Source organism: Tupaia chinensis, unplaced genomic scaffold, assembly GCF_000334495.1.
Source record: "Tupaia chinensis unplaced genomic scaffold, TupChi_1.0 Scaffold000318_1, whole genome shotgun sequence".
NCBI lineage: Eukaryota > Metazoa > Chordata > Mammalia > Scandentia > Tupaiidae > Tupaia > Tupaia belangeri.
The window spans coordinates 619,676-643,796 of record NW_006159811.1 but is presented as its reverse complement, the minus strand read 5'-3'; the positions used below and the strand labels follow the sequence as shown (position 1 = coordinate 643,796).

At 43.9% G+C, this 24,121-nt stretch overlaps 1 protein-coding gene across 1 annotated transcript in view; it reads right to left on the bottom strand.

Annotated features, from left to right (window-relative positions):
• The window catches only part of PLAC8 (placenta associated 8), a 25,729-nt gene extending 10,054 nt beyond the window's left edge, over positions 1 to 15,675 (bottom strand). The window contains exon 1 of the mRNA XM_006151398.3: positions 15,568 to 15,675. The gene's annotated coding sequence lies outside the window, so the exon portion shown is untranslated. The remainder of the gene's footprint in view (positions 1 to 15,567) is intronic.
• Between the last annotated feature and the right edge of the window lie 8,446 nt (positions 15,676 to 24,121).

Genomic DNA, 24,121 nt, shown 5'->3' with positions numbered 1-24,121 from the left:
CCCTGTTCCTGTATTGTGCTTCTTCGTGCTTGGACTTGTTTCTGCTTAGCTCTCCAGTCTTCCTGCAACCGGGCTGGTCTTTCACTTCAAATTTACAGGGAGCTGTGTCTCTGTTGGGGCTGGCCTGACAGACCTTAGCTGGAGCAAGGGACAGGCCCTGAGATAGCATCCAGCAAAGTTTATTATAAAGGATGCTTTGTTAGGTTAATCCTCATTTCACCTCATCACGAGAGGCACTTTGGGGTCAGGGAACATGAATTTAATTGAGAGAGAATATCTCTGCTCACATCTTAAACTGTAAGATCTTGGACTTGTCATTTAACTAGTGATTTAAATGTCCACTTATTCATCTGTAGAATGGAAATGGTTTGGAAATACCAAACAAGATAAAAATCTGTGGATGAGTCTAACGAGCAATAAAGAATCAAGCAAATATAAGGGACATACAATGGTACAAAAATATAGCAAGGGGGACCAGCAGATGGTATAATGGTAATGTTGCTGGACTCTCACGTAGTCGATTGCGGTTTGAGTCCCGGACCCAACGGCTTAAAATTCATGCTGGGCACGTATGCATGTGTGCCCAAGATCCCAAGAAGAGAATGGAGAAGGGATTGTGGCATGGCCATCCCCATCCTCCCCTGGGGGATTGATTTCTTACTTTCTGTCTCTCCAGAGAGTGCACGCACCCTATAGCGAAAATCTCTCAAAAAGAAAGAAGAAAGAAAGAAAAGAAAGAAAATGAAAATTTAACAAGGAAATTTCTTTCGATGGTTTCCATAAATACTCATTGGCAACAATATCAACTTACATTTATCAAGCTTTTGCTCTACATCGGTTACTATTCCAGATCCACACTGTTCACTTAACCTTATCTGAAACTCTGTGAAATAGAACTTATTTTTAGTGCATTAATAAAAAAATAGACTCAGAGATTTAAAGTAAATTGGGAAACTCAACTCCTTCTCTGGCTCGGTCCACGGTCCGGGTTCCCTTCTTTGTGTCCTAGCCTTAGGCCCTCCACCATAGCACTTTGTATGGTGGTGTTGCCACTGGGTTGTGTGATGTCCAGGAGGATGAGGGCCCTCAAGCTGAAGATTAGGCTCAGAGCACATGCTTTTAATTATCCTATTGAATTAAGCACTTATGCTTGATTCCCTTACATGTGCTGGGCACTGGAATGTATTTCTGCTTAAAAGTTCAGTACAGAGGCCACCAGGTGACATAGTGGTGGAGGCATTGGATTTCCACATGGCCCATCACCGTTTGAGTCTCGGACTCAGTGGCTTGAGCCTCACCCCACCCATGCGTGTGTGTGTGTGTGTGTGTGTGTGTGTGTGTGTGTGTGTGTGTCTGTGTGTGTGTGCTCAAAATTCTGAGAGAAGAACAGAGGGGAAGGAATTGCTGTGTGGCCATGCTCCCTGGGCAGAGATGCTTTCTCACTTTCCCCCTTTGTCTCTCTCCGGTGAGTGTGTGTGCCCTATGGCAAAAAAAACCTTAACAAAAAAAAGAAAGAAAAGAAAAGGAAAGGAAAAACTCAGCACATATTTTAGAAAGCACGAAAAGGAACCCTGAAAGTTGAAACTACGGTGGCTCTAGATGCTTCTATTTTTTGCTGTCTTCTATTCTTTCTCACAGAGAGCCATTTCAAAACCAGGCAGATTGCCTCCCTTGGCCACATTAGCTTACACCTTTTCTGTTTCTTGAGTTGGCTGGTTTCTTTCTATAGCTCATTGCTTAGTAACACTTGGCTAGCTGGAGAGTTTTCTTGAAGAAGAAGAGAAAACTGGATATGAAACCCAGAGTAGACTTTTTTTATTTTTAAGAATTGTTTTATCCAACTGTATTTATTTATTTTTATTCGACCAGAGAGGAAGAGAGAGACAGAGAGAGAGAGAAAGCGAGAAAGCAAGCCGCCATGTCCAGGCCACAGTTGGCAATGTGGGAGTCCAGCACCCTTAACCACACCAACTACCGGCCCCAAGACCAAGAGTAGTCTTAAAAGCAGAGCAACATCTCAGGTATTTCTCCACACAGCTAAAAGACAGTCATGCAGAGAGGGTTAAGACATGCCTCTGTTGACCCAGGCTTCATCACAGCCAATTCTACGTCCACCGGGTCTCTATTAAAGATGGTCCCCTGAATTGCAGCAAGCAGCCTCATACGCCGGATACTTAGCTATTTCACCAAAGGATAAAGCCAGTTTATTTATTTACTTTTTAGAAAGAAGGAAGAGATGGTTTAAACTGCTCTTTAAATGCTTGTATTTGTTAAATATCATCAACAGTAAATAGCTTTAGGTATCATCCTATCCACTACTGAGTATAGTATGTGAACACTCTGTATTTTTAAAAATTTTAGTAAAGCGATAATAAATATGAACAGAAAACAAAATTTGACAGTGTATGTGTTTTAATTTCTTTAAAAACTCCCAAAGCTAGGAAATGGTGAAAGGCAAGAACAAATAATTCACAAAAGAAGAAATGAAAATGACTCATGAATATATAAAAAGATGCTCAAGGGACCAACAGATGGTGGAGCGGCCAACTGCGGTTTGAGTCCTGGACCCAGTGACATGAAACTCATACTGGGCATGTGTATGTACATGCCCAGAAAATCAGGAGGACAAAGGAGGAGACGGGATCATGGTGTGGCCATCCCCCGAGGAGGTGATTTCTCACTTTTCCTCTTACTGTCTCTGTCTCTCTCATTCTCCAGCCAGTGCACATGCCCTAAGGCAAAAAAAAAAAAAAAAGAAAAGAAAAGAAAAGATGCTGAACTTACTCAAAATGAAAGAAAAGCAAATCAAATACTTGTCCGATTGACACAAAGTAAAAAGCTTGTGACACATTCTGTTATCAAGGCTGTGGGATACTAGGCTCTCTAATATGTTGCTGGCAGGCATTTACTGGTCCCCCATTCTGGAAGGAATGTGGGAAATACCTAACAAAATTATATGTGCTTTTGCCATTCACCCTAGTAATCTCACTTCAAGTATATAACCTGAAGCTATACCTCCAACAGTCCCAAAACATGTATGTGTGAGGTTATTCAAAGCAGAGTTAGCTTTTTGCAAAATGTTGTAAACACCTTAAATGCTTATATATGAGAGAGTGGTTGAATAAACTATGGTCACCCATGTGCAGAGTGTTATATAGCTATGAAAAAAGAAATAGGGCACTCTCTTTAAACTCACACAGGATAATTTCCAGAATATACTGCTAATCGAAAAAGCAGAGTAGCTATCAGAGAAAATCCTTCCTAGAAGAAATAATGAGGTGTAAGGCCAGTCAGGTGGTATGGAGATTAAAGGGGATGGATCCCACATGACAGAGTGCATGGTTTGAGTTCTGGGCCTGGTAGCTTGAAATACACTCTGGCCGTGTGTGCATGAGTGCTCAAAATCCTGAGAGGAGAATAGAGAAGGGACTGCAGAGTGGTCATCCCTTTGGGAAGTGCCTTTTCACTTTCTCTCTCTCTATGTCTCTCTGGTGAGTGTACAATCCCTCTAGCAAACTAAAAAAGAAAAGAAAATATATAATGAGATGTAAAAAAAAAAAATACATATATCTAATCGCTGATGTAGTAAGAATTACAGAAAGAATAACCCAAAAGTATGGAATTTGTTATGTTCAAAATAAATGAGAGAATAGAAATGGAGTAGGATTGGGGTGACACTTCTCTATGCCTTTTTGTATAGCGTTAGCTTGTCAAACCATGCTAATGTTTCACACATCAAAGCAACGCATAGCCAAATAATTTAAATCAACCAGGATGTGTAAGGAACTCCAAATATAATATAAACAGAAACGAATGGGCCAAGCTGTCTTATAATAAATATTATAACCCCACTGAAAAGGATAGAGAAGGAACTCTGAGAAAGTAACTTTGGAAAACAATATATATTTTTAAATTTTTATTTTTAAAATTTATTTCATAAGAGAGAAATACACACCCACAACAGGGTCTTTTTTTTTTTTTTTCTTAAAGAGAATTATTTATTTAATTTTATTTATCATTATTATTTATTGATTTATTTTTTTGGAGAGTTTTTTTTCTTTCTTTGGGGGCGGAGAGGTTTTTCGATATAGGGCGCGTGCGCTTGCCAAACAGAGAGAGACATAGAGACAGAAAGCGAGAAATCACTCTCCAGGGGGGATGATCACGCCACAATCCCTTCTCCTCCATTCTCTTCTCAGGATCTTGGGCATGCACGCACACGCGGCCGGCGTGAGTTTGAAGCCACTGGGTCCAGGACACGAACCGCGGTTGACTACGTGGGAGTCCAGTGACATAGCCATTACGCTAACTGCTGGTTCCCTGGAGAGGTTTTTGCTATAGGGTGCATGTGCTCGCCAGAAAGACAGAGAGAGATAGAAAGACAGAAAGCGAGAAATCACTCCCCAGGGGGGATGGCCATGCCGCAATCCCTTCACCTCCATTCTCCTCTTGTGATCTTGGGCACGCACGCACACGCGCCCAGCATGAGTTTAAGCCACTGGGTCTGGGACTCGAACCGCGGTTGACTATATGGGACTCCAGCAACATAGTCATTATGCTAACTGCTGGTCTCAATATCATTATTATTTTTTAATTTGTTACAGGGCACAAGCACTTACCAGAGAGAGAGGGTGGGAGGGAGTGAGAAAGCAAGTTGCCAGGTTCGGGACTTGAACCATAGTCAGCCATGTGAGAATCCAGTACCTTAACCACCATGCCACCTGCTGGTCCTGATATAATAGGATCTTTACACCATGATATACCCTTCTTCAGCCTCAGCCAGGACATAAGCACATATGTGTACCTGGTGTGTACATGGAGACTTTGGGAGATCTAGGGCCTTTCCATGTGACCCCAACATTGTGGAGTGCTGTGTCATCATGACGGGCCAGAAAATAGTATTTTGACTACACAGCTAAAGATAAGAAGAATTAGTACAAATATCGTACCCTAATTAGTCATTTTTCCACAGGGGTATGGGTTAGCAATTTTGAAACTTCTTCGTGTATATATGTATATATTTGGCTCCAACAAATAAATATAGTATAGATAATGACATAATTTTTCACCATCAGAGAAAGAAGTTACAAATAAGGAGAAGAAGGAGGCTAGGACAAATTCTGACTGTTGGATTGGAATCAGAGGTACAAACTCATGGTTATTTGCACACACACGTACACACTCACACTCATATGACTGTCGTAAATGGGAGAGTAAGCCCCCCCATTCCTCTGCAGTCTTTAAGGACCATACCAGTGTAGCTGTGGAAATTATACCTGATAGAAAACTAAAATTAAAGGGTTTATTATACTCACAGGTCCTAGAGAGGGAGGCAGGGCATGCCCAGGGGCCACACAAAGTCACCTGAAAGCTGGGAGCTGGGGCCCAGCAGGCAGGGGAAAGCAGAGGAAGTTTCATAGCCAGTGTCTTCCCAGAAGGTCACGGGCAGCATAGTGTGGGGCAAGCAGGAAGCGTTCATGCTGGGAAATTTGAATGTAACTGGGTCAACATGGAAAGGAAGGAAGGAATAAAATGAGGAAATCACCATGAAGCTTATGAACACACATGTTGAGGACAGAGATGGATAATAGCCAGGTGAAAGTCCAGAATGAGCAGGGTAGGTGCAGGCACTCCAGGAGCCACTGAGGCAACAAATAAGCTTACATTATCTGCCCGAATGCGGACACATAGGCAGGTATATTAGGTCATCGGGCAAGTCGTGACGGATTTTTCTATGCAAAAATGCATCATTACTCTCCTGACAACCCAATAGATATGAATGCATGTGTGTGTAGACATAAATATATTGTCCAGCTCTGTGCACTGGGAAGGCAACAAAGCAGTGACAGCCAAGTATTGAAAGTACACCTGGGGGGACCAGCAGTTAGCGTAATGGCTATGTCGCTGGACTCCCACGTAGTCGACTGCAGTTTGTGTCCCGGCCCCTGTGGCTTAAACTCACGCCGGGCGCGTGTGTGTGTGTGCCCAAGATCTCAAGAGGAGAATGGAGGAGAAGGGATTGTGATGTGGCTATCCCCCCAGGGGGGATGATTTCTCACTTTCTATCTCTCTGTCTCTCTCTCTCTCTGTCTGGCAAGTGTATGCGTCCTATACCAAAAACCTCTTTAAAAAAAAATAAGTACGCCTTGGGAGGCCTGCAGGTAGAATGGTAGTTAAGGTGTTGGACTCCCAAAGGGCAGACCGTGGTTCAAGCCCTGGACCTGGTGGTTTGAAAATCATGCCAGGCGCATGTGGATGCATGCTGAAATCCCAAGAGAAGAATGGAGGAGAAGGGATTGCAACATGGCCATCCCCGTGGGGGTTGATTTTTCACTTCCTCTCTCTCTCTGTCTCAAGTGTATGTGCCCTATGGCAACCCACACACAAAAAAACACATGTGCTCAAATTTTTATTTTTTTCTTTCTTTTTCTTTTTTCCCCTTAATTGCCAGGGTGTGTATGTGTGCTCACCAGAGAGGGACAGAGAAACAGAGAGAGAACGCACCCCCAATGGGACATGGTCATGCTGCAATCCCTTCTCCATTTCTTCATCCTGTTGGGATTTTAGACATGCATGCACTTATACCCAGAGTCTTTTTCAAGCTGCTGGGGTTGGGATTTGGACTGCAGTTGGCCTTGTGGAGTCTGACTCTCTTAACCACTAGACTACCTGGCTGACCCCAGATCTTGGTTTCTTTCCTTTTTTGGGGGGGGGGGGGTGGGGTGGATTTTAGCTATAGGGCGTGTGTGCTGGCCAGAAAGACAGAGTGAGACAGAGAGACAGGAAACGAGAAATCACCTCCCCCGGGGGCGGGGGGAGATGGCCACACCACAATCCCCTCTCCTCCATTCTTCTCTCAAGATCTTGGGCACGCACGCACAAGGGCCTGGTGTGAGTTTAAGCCACGGGATCTGGGACTCAAACCACAGTTGACCACATGGGAGTCCAGCAGTGTCGCCATTATACCATCTGCTGGTCCCCCAGATCTTGGTTTCTCAATATCACTTGCCAATAAAAAAAGAACTAAGAGTCCTCAGAATTCTTGGGGCAGAGAAAGTATAAGTGCAAAAATGCATCATTACTCTCCTGACAACCCAATAGATATGAATGCATGTGTGTGTAGACATAAATATATTGTCCAGCTCTGTGCACTGGGAAGGCAACAAAGCAGTGACAGCCAAGTATTGAAAGTACACCTTGGGGGACCAGCAGTTAGCGTAATGGCTATGTCGCTGGACTCCCACGTAGTCGACTGCAGTTTGTGTCCCGGACCCTGTAGCTTAAACTCACGCCGGGCGCGTGTGTGTGTGTGCCCAAGATCTCAAGAGGAGAATGGAGGAGAAGGGATTGTGATGTGGCTATCCCCCCAGGGGGGATGATTTCTCACTTTCTATCTCTCTGTCTCTCTCTCTCTCTGTCTGGCAAGTGTATGCGTCCTATACCAAAAACCTCTTTAAAAAAAAATAAGTACGCCTTGGGAGGCCTGCAGGTAGAATGGTAGTTAAGGTGTTGGACTCCCAAAGGGCAGACCGTGGTTCAAGCCCTGGACCTGGTGGTTTGAAAATCATGCCAGGCGCATGTGGATGCATGCTGAAATCCCAAGAGAAGAATGGAGGAGAAGGGATTGCAACATGGCCATCCCCGTGGGGGTTGATTTTTCACTTCCTCTCTCTCTCTGTCTCAAGTGTATGTGCCCTATGGCAACCCACACACAAAAAAACACATGTGCTCAAATTTTTATTTTTTTCTTTCTTTTTCTTTTTTCCCCTTAATTGCCAGGGTGTGTATGTGTGCTCACCAGAGAGGGACAGAGAAACAGAGAGAGAACGCACCCCCAATGGGACATGGTCATGCTGCAATCCCTTCTCCATTTCTTCATCCTGTTGGGATTTTAGACATGCATGCACTTATACCCAGAGTCTTTTTCAAGCTGCTGGGGTTGGGATTTGGACTGCAGTTGGCCTTGTGGAGTCTGACTCTCTTAACCACTAGACTACCTGGCTGACCCCAGATCTTGGTTTCTTTCCTTTTTTGGGGGGGGGGGATTTTAGCTATAGGGCGTGTGTGCTGGCCAGAAAGACAGAGTGAGACAGAGAGACAGGAAACGAGAAATCACCTCCCCCGGGGGCGGGGGGAGATGGCCACACCACAATCCCCTCTCCTCCATTCTTCTCTCAAGATCTTGGGCACGCACGCACAAGGGCCTGGTGTGAGTTTAAGCCACGGGATCTGGGACTCAAACCACAGTTGACCACATGGGAGTCCAGCAGTGTCGCCATTATACCATCTGCTGGTCCCCCAGATCTTGGTTTCTCAATATCACTTGCCAATAAAAAAAGAACTAAGAGTCCTCAGAATTCTTGGGGCAGAGAAAGTATAAGATAAGCCTGGAATATCTTACAGTGCCAGAAAGTAAAAAAGGACTCAGAAACAGATAAGACTGACAGGTCAAAGGGTCTCTGAGTTAAATTGATAGCTCTCCCTGTGGCCAAATCTAGGATAATCTGAACAACAAAACAACGTTTGTAACAGAGTATAACTCATTAATAAACTACCCTTGATTGCACAGTGACATCAGTGTATTAATTGATTGAAAATGGGGGAGAAGGGGTAGTCCTTTCCTCTTTTTTAAAAAAATAATTGCCAAAGGGAGCGTGCACTCAAAGACAGAGGTAGAAAAAGAGAGAGAGGGAGGGAGGAGAAAGAACCCCTGACCGGGTGTGGTCACACTGCAATCTCTTCTACATTTCCCTATTGCATCTAGATTTGAGCAAGCGTGCACACCTGCGGGTTTGTTTTTTTTTTATTTTTGAGGCCCTTGGGCCAAATTCCAACCACTACTAGTTGTGTGGGGATCGTCCCCCATCCCTTGGGCCAAATTCCAACCACTACTAGTTGTGTGGGGATCGTCCCCCTTAATCATTAGGTTATGGGGCCGGTCGATGGTGCTTTCTTACAGTCGAATTTCAATTAATGAATGTAAAAGGAATACTGGAAAGACAATCTCACCATTTGGCAAACGCCACCATAATAATTAATAAGTGTTGGCAAGACACATGAATATAGACTGCATTCAGAAAGCTAAAGCTAATTTTAAACTCGGATGTGCCCTTTTATATTCATTCAAGTGGTTTTGGTTTCTATTGATCTGAAAAAAAGATGTACCACAATTGCCTTTTACTGTTCTTTTTCAATTAAAGAGGGAGTAATCACACAGAAAAGGAACTTTTCTGCAAAAGAAGGTTTTAGTAATTGAACAAAAACCGAAGTTGTGGACTATGCAGATCATTCAGGGTGCACATTATTTGTGGGTGTATGTGAGCAAGTGGAGGGGTCCCTCTCGGCGGGTGGCATCTTCAGGATGGAACAACGTGAACTCCTGCCTGACTGCGTTCGGGATCCATGCACCTTGCAAGCATAAGGATCCGGAGGCAACAGGTCACCTGCCTCCACCCACAGGAGCAGGCTTGAAGCCATTGCGGGTGTAGGGTGGGGTAGACCTCTGTGCACTCTGGATTCAAGGTGGTGACCCGGAGCAGCAGCTGGGCGCCGGAGTGGCGCCCAGACACCCACACCCACCTCCTGCTAAAGTGCCTTCTGTACTCTGCGTCTCCTCTGCAAAGATCAGGCCTTATCTGTTTCTGAGTCTGGGACAGACCCTGGAGTCCGCCCCGGGGAGACATCAACGTCAACTGATGCCAGCGCCATCAGAGGACCGTAGGCCCTAGGTGGCCGCACTTCGCAGGACGCCGCAGAGTCCCCAGGGCTGCTTCCTCGCCTGGCTGACAACTCGCAAAACCGAGAGCTGCCGGGCAATCCCAGGGCGTGGCTCCGGGGCAGCCTGGTCTTGGCGCTTGTGCGTGCGGGGAGCCTCTCAACAGACCAGGTGGGCCGGAAGTAATGCACAGAAACTCCCGGCCCTGTGGATTTCAGTATTCCCCAGGGGCCCGGGACTCCACCTCCAGTCAGTACGCCCGTTTTCCACCTTAGTAGAAAGCGGACAGACCCATTCCAGCTCTCGGGAATAGGAAGTAAAAACACGGCAGTAACTCAGGCTTGCAGCTGACCCTTGTACCGTAATGAGCTTGGCGCTGGGTAAAGTAGGCCCTTGGTTCCCTGGGGACGCTCCAGAGGGCAGGGCGTTTGCCGGCTGTGTTTACCGAGGTGTCTGCGAACCCTGGCACCCGCTCTGGTCTGTCCAGGGGGAGGCAAGGCTCGTCCCCGCAGGCCCTCCTTCCGTTGGGACCCCGGCTGTAGTGAGGCTGCGGACCGAGTCTCCAGCACTGGCTAGTGCAGGGCCCTGGAAATTCCCCAAGCAATGGGCAGACCCCCGCATGGACCAGGGCGAGGGCTTCCCTACAAGTCACACTCTGGTACCAAAATAATAGAAGCTGTATTTTGAGGGTCATGGTTCCTCTGTTTACTGCCTTGGAGGAAGAGGCATTACAGAACATGCTAAAAGATAAGTAGTCAAATTTCTTTTAGTAATCCAATACCAGAAAAAAATACAAAAGACTAATGTTGGGTGGTTATCTCTGAGCAGTTGGCTAATAGTTTTTTTTTTTTTTTTACTTTTATATTTCTAATATTCATTATTGTAAAAAATGTATAACACTTACTTCTTTTGTAATTGAAGTAAAAAAGCAATGACTGTTAGTGTAACGGCTATGTCGCTGAACTCCCATGTAGTCGACCACGGTCTGAGTCCCGGATCCAGTGGCTTAAACTCACGTCGGGCACATGTGCGTGCATGCCCAAGATCCCAAGAGGAGAATGGAGGAGAAGGGATTGCAGCGTGGCCATCCCTCCTGGGGGGTGATTTCTCATTTTCTGTCTCTCAGTCTCTCTTTTCCTGGCGAGTGCACGCACCCTATAGCAAAAACTTCTCCCAAAAAAAATTTGTTTAAAAGAGTTCGTGCCAATGATCCCAATAAAGGGGTGTGTGTGTGTGTCTTTCTCTTAGGCCCTAACAATGACCTGGTACACAACTGGCACTCAATAAGCAGCCGTTGAGTGAGTCAATGAATAAGTACCCTTTCCTTGATCTCTTTCAGAAGAAACTCATGTTCATTTAACTAGTTTATCCCATGATTTTTAATATAATGACAGCAGTCTGAGGGTTTTGAGAATAAGAACTAGCGCATACTGTTCTGCTGACCCTCCCCCTACCCTGCCCGCCGTGTGCGGCATACGTGTCTGTGTACTCATGTAGGCTGCCGTTGGCCTTTCCAGCAGCTGGGACCCGGAGTTCTCCCAGGGCCTTTGAAGTCCAGCTGTCAGTAAGCTCTGTGTTCTGCAGCAAGCACCTGCCTTGAGATCTCTGCGTGCGACTGCTGGTGAGTCATACCAAGGTCGCTTCCTCCCTGTAGCCCCCGAAATGCTCCCCAACCCCACAGTCCAAGCTACATGTCTCTATTTCTTTTACTAGTTTTGTCTTCCTCTTTTTTTTTTTTTTTTCCCTCAAAAAAAGTTCATTCATTTGTTTACTTATGTGGGAAGGGGAGAGGTGTTTTTAATGCCAGAGGGTATATGCAAGCAGGAGGCAGAGAGGGTGAGAACCGTTTCCCCATGCAGCCTGGTCATGTCACCTCCAATTCTTCATCCTGTCAGGGTTCTGAGTGCATGTGTGTTTGCCTGGTAGCTTGCCGCCGGGGCTAGAATTTGAACACTGATCAGCTAGACCTGGTTCCCTCTAGGCACACAGGTAGTGCCACTTTGGTTTTAAGTTTGGACGGGCAACCCCACCCTGACCTCCCATTGGGCCTCAGTGGCCATGTAGCAGCGTTTGTGGTGTGTGCCACTGCTACCATGGCTGAGTGGTGACTTCCTCATTTGAACGTGGGAAATTGTAGAGAGCCATGTGCGTCCACCAACCAGAGCACAGGAACTGAAGCAGAACACGGCCCCAGGAGGTTTCTGATGCTATCTTGGAGATCCTCTAGGGAACCTGACCCACAGTGACAGACAGACAAGGTGCTCAGCCCAGGCCTGCAAAGAAGAACAGGCCTAGGGACTAGTAGGTGGAGTAACCGTTACATCACTGGACTCACACATAGTCAACAGTGGTTCAAATCCCAGACCTGGTGGCTTGAAATTCATGCTAGGCATGTGTGTGTCCGTGCCCCAAATCCCAAGGAGTGAAGGGAGGAGAAGGGATTGTGATGTAGCCATCCCCCACAGGAGGGTGATTTCTTGCTTTCTGTCTGTCTCTCTGGTGAGTGCATGTGCCCTATAGCAAAAATCTTGGGGGAAAAAAAAAGAAGAGCAGGTCTAGAGGAACCAGTACCTGGAACTTCCATTTGTCACCTTTAGTTGATTCTGTAAGAAGTCATATAACTTATGGGACCAGGAATTGGCGTAATGGCTAAGTTGCTGGACTCCCATGTAGTTGACTGCGGTTCAAGTCCCAGATCCAGTGGCTTAAACTCACACTGGGCGCATGTGTGTGCGTGCCCAAGATCCCGAGAGGAGAATCAAGAAGAAGGCACTGCGGCGTGGTCATCCCCCTGGGGGGCGATTTCTCTCTTTCTGTCTCTTTCTGTCTTTCTGGCGAGCATACGTGCCCTATAGCAAAACCTCTCCAGAAAAAAAAATGGCTAAATCATAATCCCTTCTCCTCCCTTCACTCCTTGGGATTTTAGAGTCATAAAACCTTTTCTTTTGTTGTAAAAGGCCGTGTATGCTCATGAAAGAAAGAAGTGAGAAATCACTCCCAAAGAGAGACTGGACACACTACAATCCCTTCCCATTCTCCTTTTGCAATTTGGAGCACACATGCACACACATCCATGTTTTTCAAACCACCAGGTCTGGACTCACCATGTTGTCAGCATGTGGAACCCGGCACCTTAACCACCACGCCACCTGCTGGCCCAAGAGTTACATAAATTCTCACATGAGATTTTTTTTTTTTCTTAGCTTCTTCTTTTTTCCTTTTTCCTTTACTATATGGTATGTGCACATGGGGCAGGGGAAGAGTTAGAGAGAGGGGGTAGGGAGAGAGAGAAAGTGAGAAATCACCCTCCCCTAGGGGATTGGCCAGTCCGCAATCCGTTCTTTTCCATTCTCCTCTTGGGATTTTGGGTCCGGAACTTGAACTGTACAGTCATGTAGGACCCAGGCACCTTAACCACCATACTACCTGACTGGCCCCCTCACATGAGATTTCTTACTTGTGTAAGAAATGCATAGGATATTACTATCCTTGATAGTTGTAAAACAGGGAGGAGGCACACTCATATGCAAAACCCTGTTATCATTCGAAATTATAGGTATCTTTTAAGTTGCAGCAAAATATAAGATATAAGCAAATGTACAATATCTAGAACAAACTGCATTTTTCTTTCTTTTTATTGCGAGAGGGCACCTCCACTGGCCAAAGAGAGAAAGAGGAGGAAAGGGGTACAACACCTTTTCATGGGGAAGGTCACCCCATAATCCTTTCTCCTACATGTCTCCAGCCCGTTGGGATTCAGGGCACATGCAACACACATGCACACACACCTGGTATGTTTTAAACTGCCAGGCCTGGGATTCAAACTATCATTGGCCACATGGGATCCTGCTTCCTTTATAGGCCAGCCCTCAAACCGCAATTTTCTTTGCTTCAGTCATTAAGTAGTCAATAGTCTTTAACCTCAGCCATTCAAGGTAAAAGATCATCTGCAAGTGGAGGGAATTAAACTTCCTTGAAATCTCCTTGGTGCTGGGTTAATGTTGTTAGACTTTTCTGTGAGGTCGCCTATAGCCTTTCTCCTTATTTTAGTGGTCCTCAAAGCTTACTATATATGGAAGTCGTAGGACCAGCTTGTTCACTCTGTCCATTTCTGGACAGCATTCTCAGAGAGTGGATTGAGTTGGGACGGGAGGAGGTATAGAAAGCTATAGTAAGTACCGATGAGGCTGCTGCCCCGATAGCAGAGATGCTGTCCTGGAGGGTACAAAAATGTGGCTTTTCTGTGTAGTCAGAGTTTGGTGAGTATGTGGCTGTGTGGTGAGAATAGGAAAAACAATATCCCCTCCTCCAGGCAGGTGCAGCCCCTGCCAGGATTCCCCACATGCCAGAGGAGCATTCACAGAACCAAATCTTCACCTCTTACCTGCCCACCTGTGCAGTAGCCCTGGCATCTGGAAGAATGCAATGTCAGGGACCTTGGAGAATGCCCCTGGGCTTTTTCATTTCTGTTACTAATAACTGCAGACCCCATTCAGTTCAGTGCCTATTTATTGAACACCCCATGTGGGGAAGTCTCCTGCTAGGTGGGTCAGGACTGAGGACATGTCTGCAGCTCCCTAGCCTTGGCCAGCAGGTCTGCTCTCGACGTGTGATCAAACAGCTACTTGGTTTCAGGCTCTCTTCGAACCCACAGGAGCAGAGAGTGATAAAAAAGATGGCAGGGCCACTCAGGACAAAGGGAAAATGAAGGCAAGAGGAACTAAATGGGTTCGTGAGGACGTGTTTCGAAGAATGAGACCACAATGACATTTAGAAGGTTCTTTCCTTAGAATAGCCTCAAGGCCAGGAAATATTGTAATATTTGACTCATATCTTTACCGCCTTGATTTTATCCGTTTATCTCAGAACCACGCTTGTACCTTGTATTCCCTGCCTATGAAAACCTCTCGCTTGAGAAGGCTAGCCCAATCTCTTATTAGATAATAATAATTATTATACTATATCAATTATATTAATACATAGTATAAATACTGATTACTTGGGGGTTGGCAAGTGGCGTAGTGGTTAAGGGCGTTGGACTCCCATATGGCCGACCGCGGTTCGAGTCCTGGACCTGGTGGCTTGCTTTCTCACTTTCTTTCTCGCTCTCTCTCTAACTCTGTTTCTCTAAAATTAAAATAAATAAGTGAATAAATAACGTTAAATAATTCTTAGAAAAAAGTATTTAAAAAATATTGATTACTCTACTGCCTCTTTCTACTGTTCTCTTTCTGAATTGAATTTTCTGTTCTGAATCGAATTTCTTTGTACATATTAGTTTGATTGAAACATTTCTGTTTTATAATTTCTCATCTCCTAAACCATCAATGTGAGATATGAAAGGTGATATCTCTCTCTCTATATATATCAGTGAAACATCAGAACTTAATTTTGAGGTATGATTTTTCAAAACAAAAATTCACTAGCGAAATCTTTTGTTTCTAAATATTTGAAGTAGATGAAAAATTCTCAAAGCACAAAGAAACCAGCACAGGTAAACATGCATATATATCGAAATAAAGAATGAAACTAATAATTAAGGTCATATGGATTACAATAAAGAGTAAAATTACAGTCAACACATAATATAGATTTCTTGCTAAAGCAGTATTTGATGAGGATTCAAAGCTGAGATCTTCTACTACTTTGAAAAGCCTGGCACCTAACAAAATGCTTAGCATGTAATTGTTACAGATAACTAAATTTACTAAAGTTCAATAAAATCGAACTTTAAGTCTGGATCAGAAAACACTGGTTTTTTCAGCTGGACCTCATGTTAGGAAAAAAAAAAATAGCTTTTGAAGAAAACCTTTGCAGTGTTAAGTTTTTAAAGAAATGTTTAGAGTACTTACAGTTAGGAACTAGGTTGAGAGCAGGAAACGCCTCGTGGCCTGGGAGAGACTCTCAATGGAAGTGAAGCTCTGTGAAGAGGAGAAGTGACTGTTTCTCTTCTATACGTCAGACAAAGAGCAGATTCAGAGGTTTCCATTGGCCAGTGTAATCTGGCCAGCAGTCATTTTTCAAGGTGTGTTTCTCTTATCTTAAGAATAAAGGTATCTCTTGCCGAGTAAGGTGTGTTTCTGTACGTTGTGTTAGGCACACTTGCACGACTTGTTTTCAGTGGCAGAGTGTGGCTATTCAGTAGTTAGAGTCGGTCGGTTTTACATGCCTGGCAGATCTTGTTGATTTTTACAATGGACTCTCCCTCTCTCTAATACAATAGGTAACATTATTATTTTTTTTTGAGGGAGGTTTTTTATCTAGTGTATATTTATTGCCATTATTATTATTGTTATTTTAAAATTTTAGAACTTACCTTCGTATTTGGGAGAAAGCAGGCTGTCTGAAATTCACATTTGAATTTTTTTCCCCTTTCCCTTTCTAGACTCCATTTCTTTTTCTAACATTGACTGAACACCTACCATGTGTAAGGCAGCATGGTTCTAAATGATTTGCGTGTATTAATTGTTTAAAAAAGAATTATATAATTTTTTTCTTTCCTTTTTTTTCCTTTTTTTGGGAGAGATTTTTGCTATAGGGCACGTGCGCTTGCCAGAAAGACAGAGAGATAGAAAGCAAGAAATCACCCCCCGGGGGGGATGGCCACGCCACAATCCCTTCTCCTCCATTCTCCTCTCAGGATCTTGGGCACGCACACACACATGCCCGGCGTGAGTATAAGTTGCCGAGTCTGGGACTCGAACCGCAGTCCACTACGTGGGAGTCTAGTGACATAGCCGTTACACTAACTGCTGGTCCCTATATAATTTTATTTATCATTATTAATTAAAATTTGCTATAGTGTATGTGTGCTCACCAGGGAAAACCTGAGATAGAGAAGGGAAGCAGAAAAGCAAGCCACCGTGTCCAGGACTCGAACCGTGGTTGGCCACGTGGTAGTCCAGTGCCTCAACCACCATGCCACTTGCTGGCCTCAGCATGTATCAGCATGTATTAATGTTTTGAATTCTCCCTGCAATTCTGAGGAGTAGGTACAATTATTACCCCTATTTGACTGACAAGAAACTGAGTCACAGGAATGTAAGTGGCTAGTAAGTGGCAGCTAGAAGTTGGCTGAAATGGGACCCTCACCTGTGCATACCAGAGCCCGTGCCACACACTGCCTTACACTAACACACACTGACACAACAGCCTTGTGCTAGTGGGAAAGTCCCACTCCACGCAACCTTAGAAAGGCTGATCACAGTCATCTTGGAAAGGTCTTATGAAGTAAAATGTGTGAGGAAACAGCTGAGGTAGTAGTAACGTAACTGGTTCTACATAGGAAGGTCCTGGGTTCGTGTCCTGGAACAGTCTTGAGCATGTTATATGTGTGTGCACTCATGACCTCAGCTGGGTGAGACTAGGGTGGATTATGGCCCTAACACTTGGTTGGAGGTGTTGCTCTTGCTCTCTTTCATGGAGGAAAACAAGCAAACTTAAAAAATTATGGAATGGGCACCAGCAGTTAGCATTAATGGCTATGTCGCTGGACTCCCATGTAGTCGAGTCCCGGACCCGGTGGCTTAAACTCATGCCAGGTGCGTGTGCGTGCGTGCCCAAGATCCTGGGAGGAGAACGGAGGAGAAGGGACTGCGGCATGGCCATCCCCCCCCCGGGGGGGGGGGGGGGTGATTTCTCGCTTTCTGTCTCTGTCTCTGTCTATCTGGCGAGCACACGCGCCCTATAGCAAAAAACCTCTCAAAAAAAAGAAAAAAATTATGGAATGTTGGGACCAGCAGTTGGTGTAATGGCTATGTCACTGGACTCCCATGTAGTCGACGTGGTTTGAGTCCTGGACTCTGTGGCTTAAACTCACGCTGGGTGCGTGTGCGTGTGTGCCCAAGATCCGGAGAGGAGAATGGAGGAGAAGGGATTGTGGCATGGCCATCCCCCCTGGGGGGTGATTTCTCACTTTCTGTCTTTCTGGAGAGCGCATGCACCCTTTAGCAAAAACTCTAAAAAAAAAAAAAAGACGGAATGTCAGTATTTTGGGCTATCCTCCCACACTAGGTACCAGCAGATCAGGCCAAAGCAGAATGGAGTCATATGCACCAAATGCTGTATAATTGAACAAAAGTTTGAAATGGCTCAGTTACCAAAAAACAGGAGATTCCAACCAACTCGGTGTAATAAGGAAGTTCCCCTCTATTTTAACACTGTAAGGAAAGTAATTTTGAGAGGACCAGTTCACTTTTTGTTCCCATTTTTCTGTTTTCTTTAGCTCTTTTCTGTCTGTAAAGTCAAAATTTTCTGCTTGGCTCATCAGAACGAATTCATTCTATTTTATTTTATTATTTACTTATTTATTTCTGGAGAGCTTTTTTTTTTTTTTTTTGCTCTAGGGTGCATATGCTCGCCAGAGAGACAGAGAAAGACAGATAGAAAGAGAGAAATCACCTTCTGGGTGATGGTCTCACCGCAATCCCTTCTCTTCCATTCTACTCTTGGGATTTTGGGCACATACACATGTGCCTGACATGAGTTTCAAGCTGCTGGGTCCTGGACTCGAACCACAGCTGACTATGTGGGAGTCCAGCAACATAACTGCTACACCATCTGCGGATCCCCTTCATTCTATTTTACAGGAGGGAGTTTTTTTTATTGCTTTTGTTTGTTTGTTTTTTAATTTTGCTGTAAGGCACATGCAGTCACAAAAAAGAGAGAAACAGCAGCCGTGGGGAGGATGCCAATGGCACAATTGTGTCTGCTCTGTTGTCTTCCTGGGATTTTGGGAACACATGCACATGTGCCAGTGTTTTTTCCAGGCCCCCAGGCCTGGTATCCAGCCTCCTGGTAAAGGCCTATAGGATGAGGTATTGCCCAGTTCTAGAATCACAAAGAAAAGAACAATATTTAAATTAAATTTGTAATTTCGGTTTTTGACAGTTAAAATGATGACAACAGAATATCAAAGACTATGAATAAGTATTTGAAAAGGGAGAAATATGGGCCGACAGATGCCACCGTGATTATATTACTGGACTCCCACCTGGCCAAGTGCGGTTTGAGTCCTGGACCAGGTGGTTTAAAAATCACACTGGGTGCATGTGCTTGCATGCCCAAGATCCCTGGAGAAGAATGGAGGAGAAGTCATTGTGGCGTGGCCATCCCCCAGATCCCCTCTAAGGGGTGATTTCTTGCTTTCTGTTTGTCTTTCTCTCTCCAGGGACCGCACGTGCCCTATAGTAAAAATATCTCTCAAAAGGGGAGACAGCAGGTGATATGGTTGTTAAGACACTGGACACTCCCACGTGGCTGACCACAGTTCGAGTCCTGGACCTGGTGGCTTATTTTCTCTCTCTCTGTCCATCTCTGGTCAAATTAAAATAAATGAATAAATAAATAAAATTAAATAAAAATAATTCTTTTAAAAAAATCTCTCAAAGGGAAGGAAAAAAAGGGACAAAAACATAAATACTTCTAATAAAGGTACAAAGAAATGAAGTGGAATGTAAAAAACGGCCATAGTTTGGACCTGAGCTGCCATGAAACACCATCCTAGGTGAGTATCCCATTACCAATGTGGCTTCTGTAAGTCAGCATGAGAATCTGAACTAGGGGCCAGACCGTGGCGCAACAGCAAAATATCAGAGTTGGTAAGGACACAGAGGTAGACTAGAGTGAGCCTAGCTAATGAGCTAGGAATCAGTAGGAAGTTCAGGTGGCTTACAATCTTGCTTTATGGCATAGGGGGGTACATTTGAAATCGGTACCACTCCTGAAAGAAGGTTCACCTCGCATATCTTTGACTATGGAAATGTTTGAATTTGCATCTCAAGGGTAGCATGTCTCTCTGGCAAGCTTGCTTACTCTATGGCAAAAACAAAAAAAACCAAGCAGCAACAGAAAAGTTGAAAATAAGATACAACTGAGGGCCAGCAGTTGGAGTGGTGGTTAAGATGTTGTACTCCCACGTGGCTGACCACAGTTCAAATCCTGGACCTGGTGGCTTTGAAATAACACCAGGCTTGTGTGTGTGTGTGTGTTCCCCAAATCCCAGGAGGAGTATGGAGGAAAACAGCTGCAGTGTGCCTGGAGGTTCGTTTCTCACTGTCCCTGTCTCTTTCCAGTGAGCACATGTACCCTATGGCAAAAACTTTAACAACAACAACAATTGCAAGATTTTTCTTCAGAAAGATTATATTTGAAATTTTTTTCTTTAAAGCAGCACATGCAAATAATTTAAAATGTTCAAATAATAGAGTAAGTTTTCTTTTTTTCTTTTGGACAGATTTTTGCTATAGGGTGTGTGGGCTTGCCAAAAAGACACAGAGAGACAGAAAGAGAGAAATCAGCCCCCATGGCCACTCCGCAATCCCTTCTCCTCCATTCTCCTCTTGGGATCTTGGGCACGCATGCACAAGTGCCCAGTGTGAGTTTAAGTCACCAGGTTCGGGACTAGAACCGCGGTCGAGTACATGGGAGTCCAGCGACATAACCATTATGCCAACTGCTGGTCCAATACAGTATGTTTTACAATAAAAACTAACAGCCTTCTACTGTCCTTTTCCATAGCTTCAATCTGTTCCACAATAGGATATGAACTTTAAAAACAATTGCTAGAAGGTGTGTGACAGAGACTGAGACAAGACGGAGCAACAGAGAGCAGGAGGGGGAGAAAGCGCCCCGAATTGGACACAGGCCACAATTCCTCTCCTCCATCTCTCATTCAGTTGAAATCCCGGGCATGCACACGTGACTAGCATGTCTTTCAAGCCATGAGGGCGAGATTCGGACTTGGTTGGCCATGTGGGATCTGGTTCCCTTAACTGCTAGGCTATAGGGCTGGCCTAAGGGAACACATTTTAACTTTTCATTGCCTTTTTTTCTGTTTTCAGTTTCATTTTTCTGGGATTTATTTTTACACCTCTGAATAATAGACTACTATTTTTTGGTTGACAAATTTAGACATTATCTGTGACTTTCTGCTTGACAGAGTGGAGAATTTGGCTCATTAAGTTCCCCCCTTCTCCCTCTCAGAGTATAGCTGCAGCACTAAATTTAATTCCTTCTTTAAATCCTTTATAACTATAAATACTACACCTAGGCTTCTCTTTTGGACTCTGTCTCCACTTTACACAGTATGCCTTAACTTCCCATTTTTGTAAGATGAGAAAACTGTCTCTATAGTTCCTTTCTTTTCCCCTGCCTCATTCCTACTGCCCCACTTCTGTCCTCTGTAGTTTTAATATTTTATATCATATTTATTGTATATTACAAGTTTTAAAATATACTTTCAGAATATGTTCTGTAATCTTAATTACTTTATACTTTACTAGTTTAAATAGTTCAAATAGTTGAATCTAAAAAGTTAAAAGAGCAATATGAACGTTATTGTGACTATGTGACTATTGTTGAAGGCATAACCTTTTCCTTTCTCTATTTCATAAACTCTTAGATAGCCCTTATAAGCTACAGGACACTTTTCTTTTCTTTTCTTTTCTTTCTTTCTTTCTTTCTTTTTCTTTTTTTTTTTTTTGTTGTTGTTGTACTTTTGACATTTTCACATTTAATCACTTTACATCTTTATGGTGTATGTTTCTTCTAGCATAAATACAAAGCATATCAATCAAGTCAAGGGTATTAACCATAGATATTATCATCAATGGATAATTGTTCATTGATGTTTTTGTTAAATGTTTTTTCCCCAGGCCCCTCTTCTCCACCCCTTCCTATACTGTCTCTGGTTTCTTAGCTGTCATCCTCACTGGCGTACCTTCCTCTCTCTCAGTGTCTGTCACGCAGAGCTGACATTTGGTTTATACTGAGCAGGGACATGTACCAGCTCTCCTTTATAGTCTGGGTGGCTTTGCTTAGCAGCAAATGTTCCATATTTATCCACTTGTATCAGACATCAGTGTCTCATTGTTTTTTTTTTTTTTTTTTTGGGTTTTTTTTTCTTTAGATGGGTTGCCCACCGAGAGTTTTTTTGCTATAGATCGCTTGCCAGACAGAGAAAGACAGAGAGACAGAAAGCTACAAATCACCCCCCCAGAGGGGATGGCCATGCCACAATCCCTTCTCCATTCTCCTCTCGGGATCTTGGGCATGCACACACATGTGCCTGGCGTAAGTTTTAAGCCACCAGGTCCGGGCCACGAACCACGGTCAACTACGTGGGAGTCCAGCGACATAGCCATTACGCTAACTGCTGGTCCCTATCTCATTGTTTTTATAAGTGAGTACTATTCTATAGTGTACACATGCCACATATTTTTCATTCCAGTCACCTGTTTGGGAGCATTTGGATTGATTCTATGCCTGGACACTTCTCTAATCACTCAACTATTAACTAGCTTAATCTCAAAATAACCCTATGAGGAAGTACTATTATAACCTGATTTTGTGAGTAGTTAAGCAACTTTGCTTACAGGAAGCTGAACCATGGATAAGAAAATCAACTGATGGACCAATTCTGGGTCCAGGAGTACACGGTTCGTGAGTAGGGGATATTTCTGGTGCATTCAGATACACAGGAATGGCTTCATTCAGGTTCTGGTTCCAATTCTACCCTCCCTCATTGGTCTTCTCTCTCTACATCTCAGAAAAATGGATGCAAAAGCTGTGAGCTGAAGAGCCAGCAAATAGAAAGCCTAGATTTTAGTATTTAAAAAATATTCTTGGAGGGGTCAGCAGTGACGGACACTGGACTCCCACATGACTGACCACAGTTTGAGTCCCAGAATTGGCAGCTTGCTTTCTCACTTCCTCTATCTCTGTCTCTCTCTGGTGAGTGCATGTGCCTTGTCGCAAATGAAATAATAATAGACAAAATTAAATAAAATGATTTAAAAAATATATATTCAGGACCAGCAGGTGGCATGGTGGTTAAAGATGCTGTACTCTCCCACATGGCAGACCACAGTTTGAGTCTTAGACTTGGCGGCTTGCTTTCTCACTTTCTCTCTCTCTCTCTGTGAGTGTTTCTCTTTGGCCAAATTAAAATATAAGTGAATGAATAAATAAAATTAAGTAAGTAATTCTTTTTTAAAATTAATTTTATTTATTCATTCATTTATTTTGATCAGAGAGAGACACAGAGAGATAGAGAGAATGTGAGAAAGCCACCAGGTCCAGGACTTGAACCGTGGTCATCCATGTGGGAATGCCCAGCACCTTAACCACTACAACACCTACTGGTCCCTAAATAAGTAATTCTTAGGGAAAAAAAAAACAAAAAATACATACACACACACACACACACACACACACACACACACACACACATATATATATATATATATTTTTTGTTTGTTTGTTTGTTTGTTTTTTCTTGGAGACTTCTAGTTCAAACCAAGACCCTGGAAGGAAGGTCCTTAGCAGGAGAGTTTGATGAATTTTTGATCCCATAACATAGTATCACTATGGTAGTAAAAACATACTACTTTTATGAGTAGTTAAGTAACTCTGCTTAGTTTTATTACTCATAAAATCAAGTGGATAATAAATAATGAAGTTAAATGATGAGGTTGGGAATTTTCTTCCTCTGAGGTTTCTGATCGTTTTTCTTTATCTTCTTACCTTCCATACATTGACCATCTCCTCAATGCTAGTTTCAAATCTTTGCAGTTCTGTTTTCCCTGGACAGGGCCTTCCTGCGACCTCCACACTCTTATTCCAGTTTGCATCAATTGTTCTCTAGACTTGCTGTGCTTCTATCCACCTAAAACTTTCCTTATTTCTCCATGGAATTTTCTAGATTCCAGTTCACTGGAATCTCTTCCATGGTTTATTCTTTCATTTAGCAAGAACACTTTTTTTTAAATGGGGGAAGAATTATTTATTTAATTTAATTTATTATTATTATTTTTAAAAATTTGACCAGAGATCGGGGGGTTTTTTTGGGGGAGGGGAGTCAGAGAGCAAGTAACAAAGTCAGGACTTGAACTGTAGTCAGCCATGTGGGCATCCAGCACCTTAACCACCATGCCCCCTGCTAGGACCCAGCAGATGGCATAATGTTTATATCACTGGACTCCCATGTAGTCGACTATAGTTTCAGTCCTGGACTGGCGGCTTAAAATTCACACTGGGAGCTTGCGCGTGTGTGCCCAAGATCCCAAGAGGAGAATGGAGGAGAAGAGGTTGTGGTGTGGCCATCCCCCATGGGGGATGATTTCTCACTTAGTGTCTCTCTCTGTCTCTCCGGTAAGTGCATGCATCCTATAGCAAAAATCTCTCTCAAAAAAAAAAAAGAAGAACACATTACAATGTGGCTGCCTGAGTTGGGGGCGGTAAGGCTGGGTGCAGGGAGGTATCCATTTTTTGAGTCCTTTTGAGGTAGGAGACAGGGACCCTAAAAATACAGTTAGGATAAGGGCCCAAGATGGAGTCACAAAACGGCTAAGTTTTGAGACGGAGTTAGAAGTGGTCAGTGCTTGACCTAGGTAGCATGACCTAGAC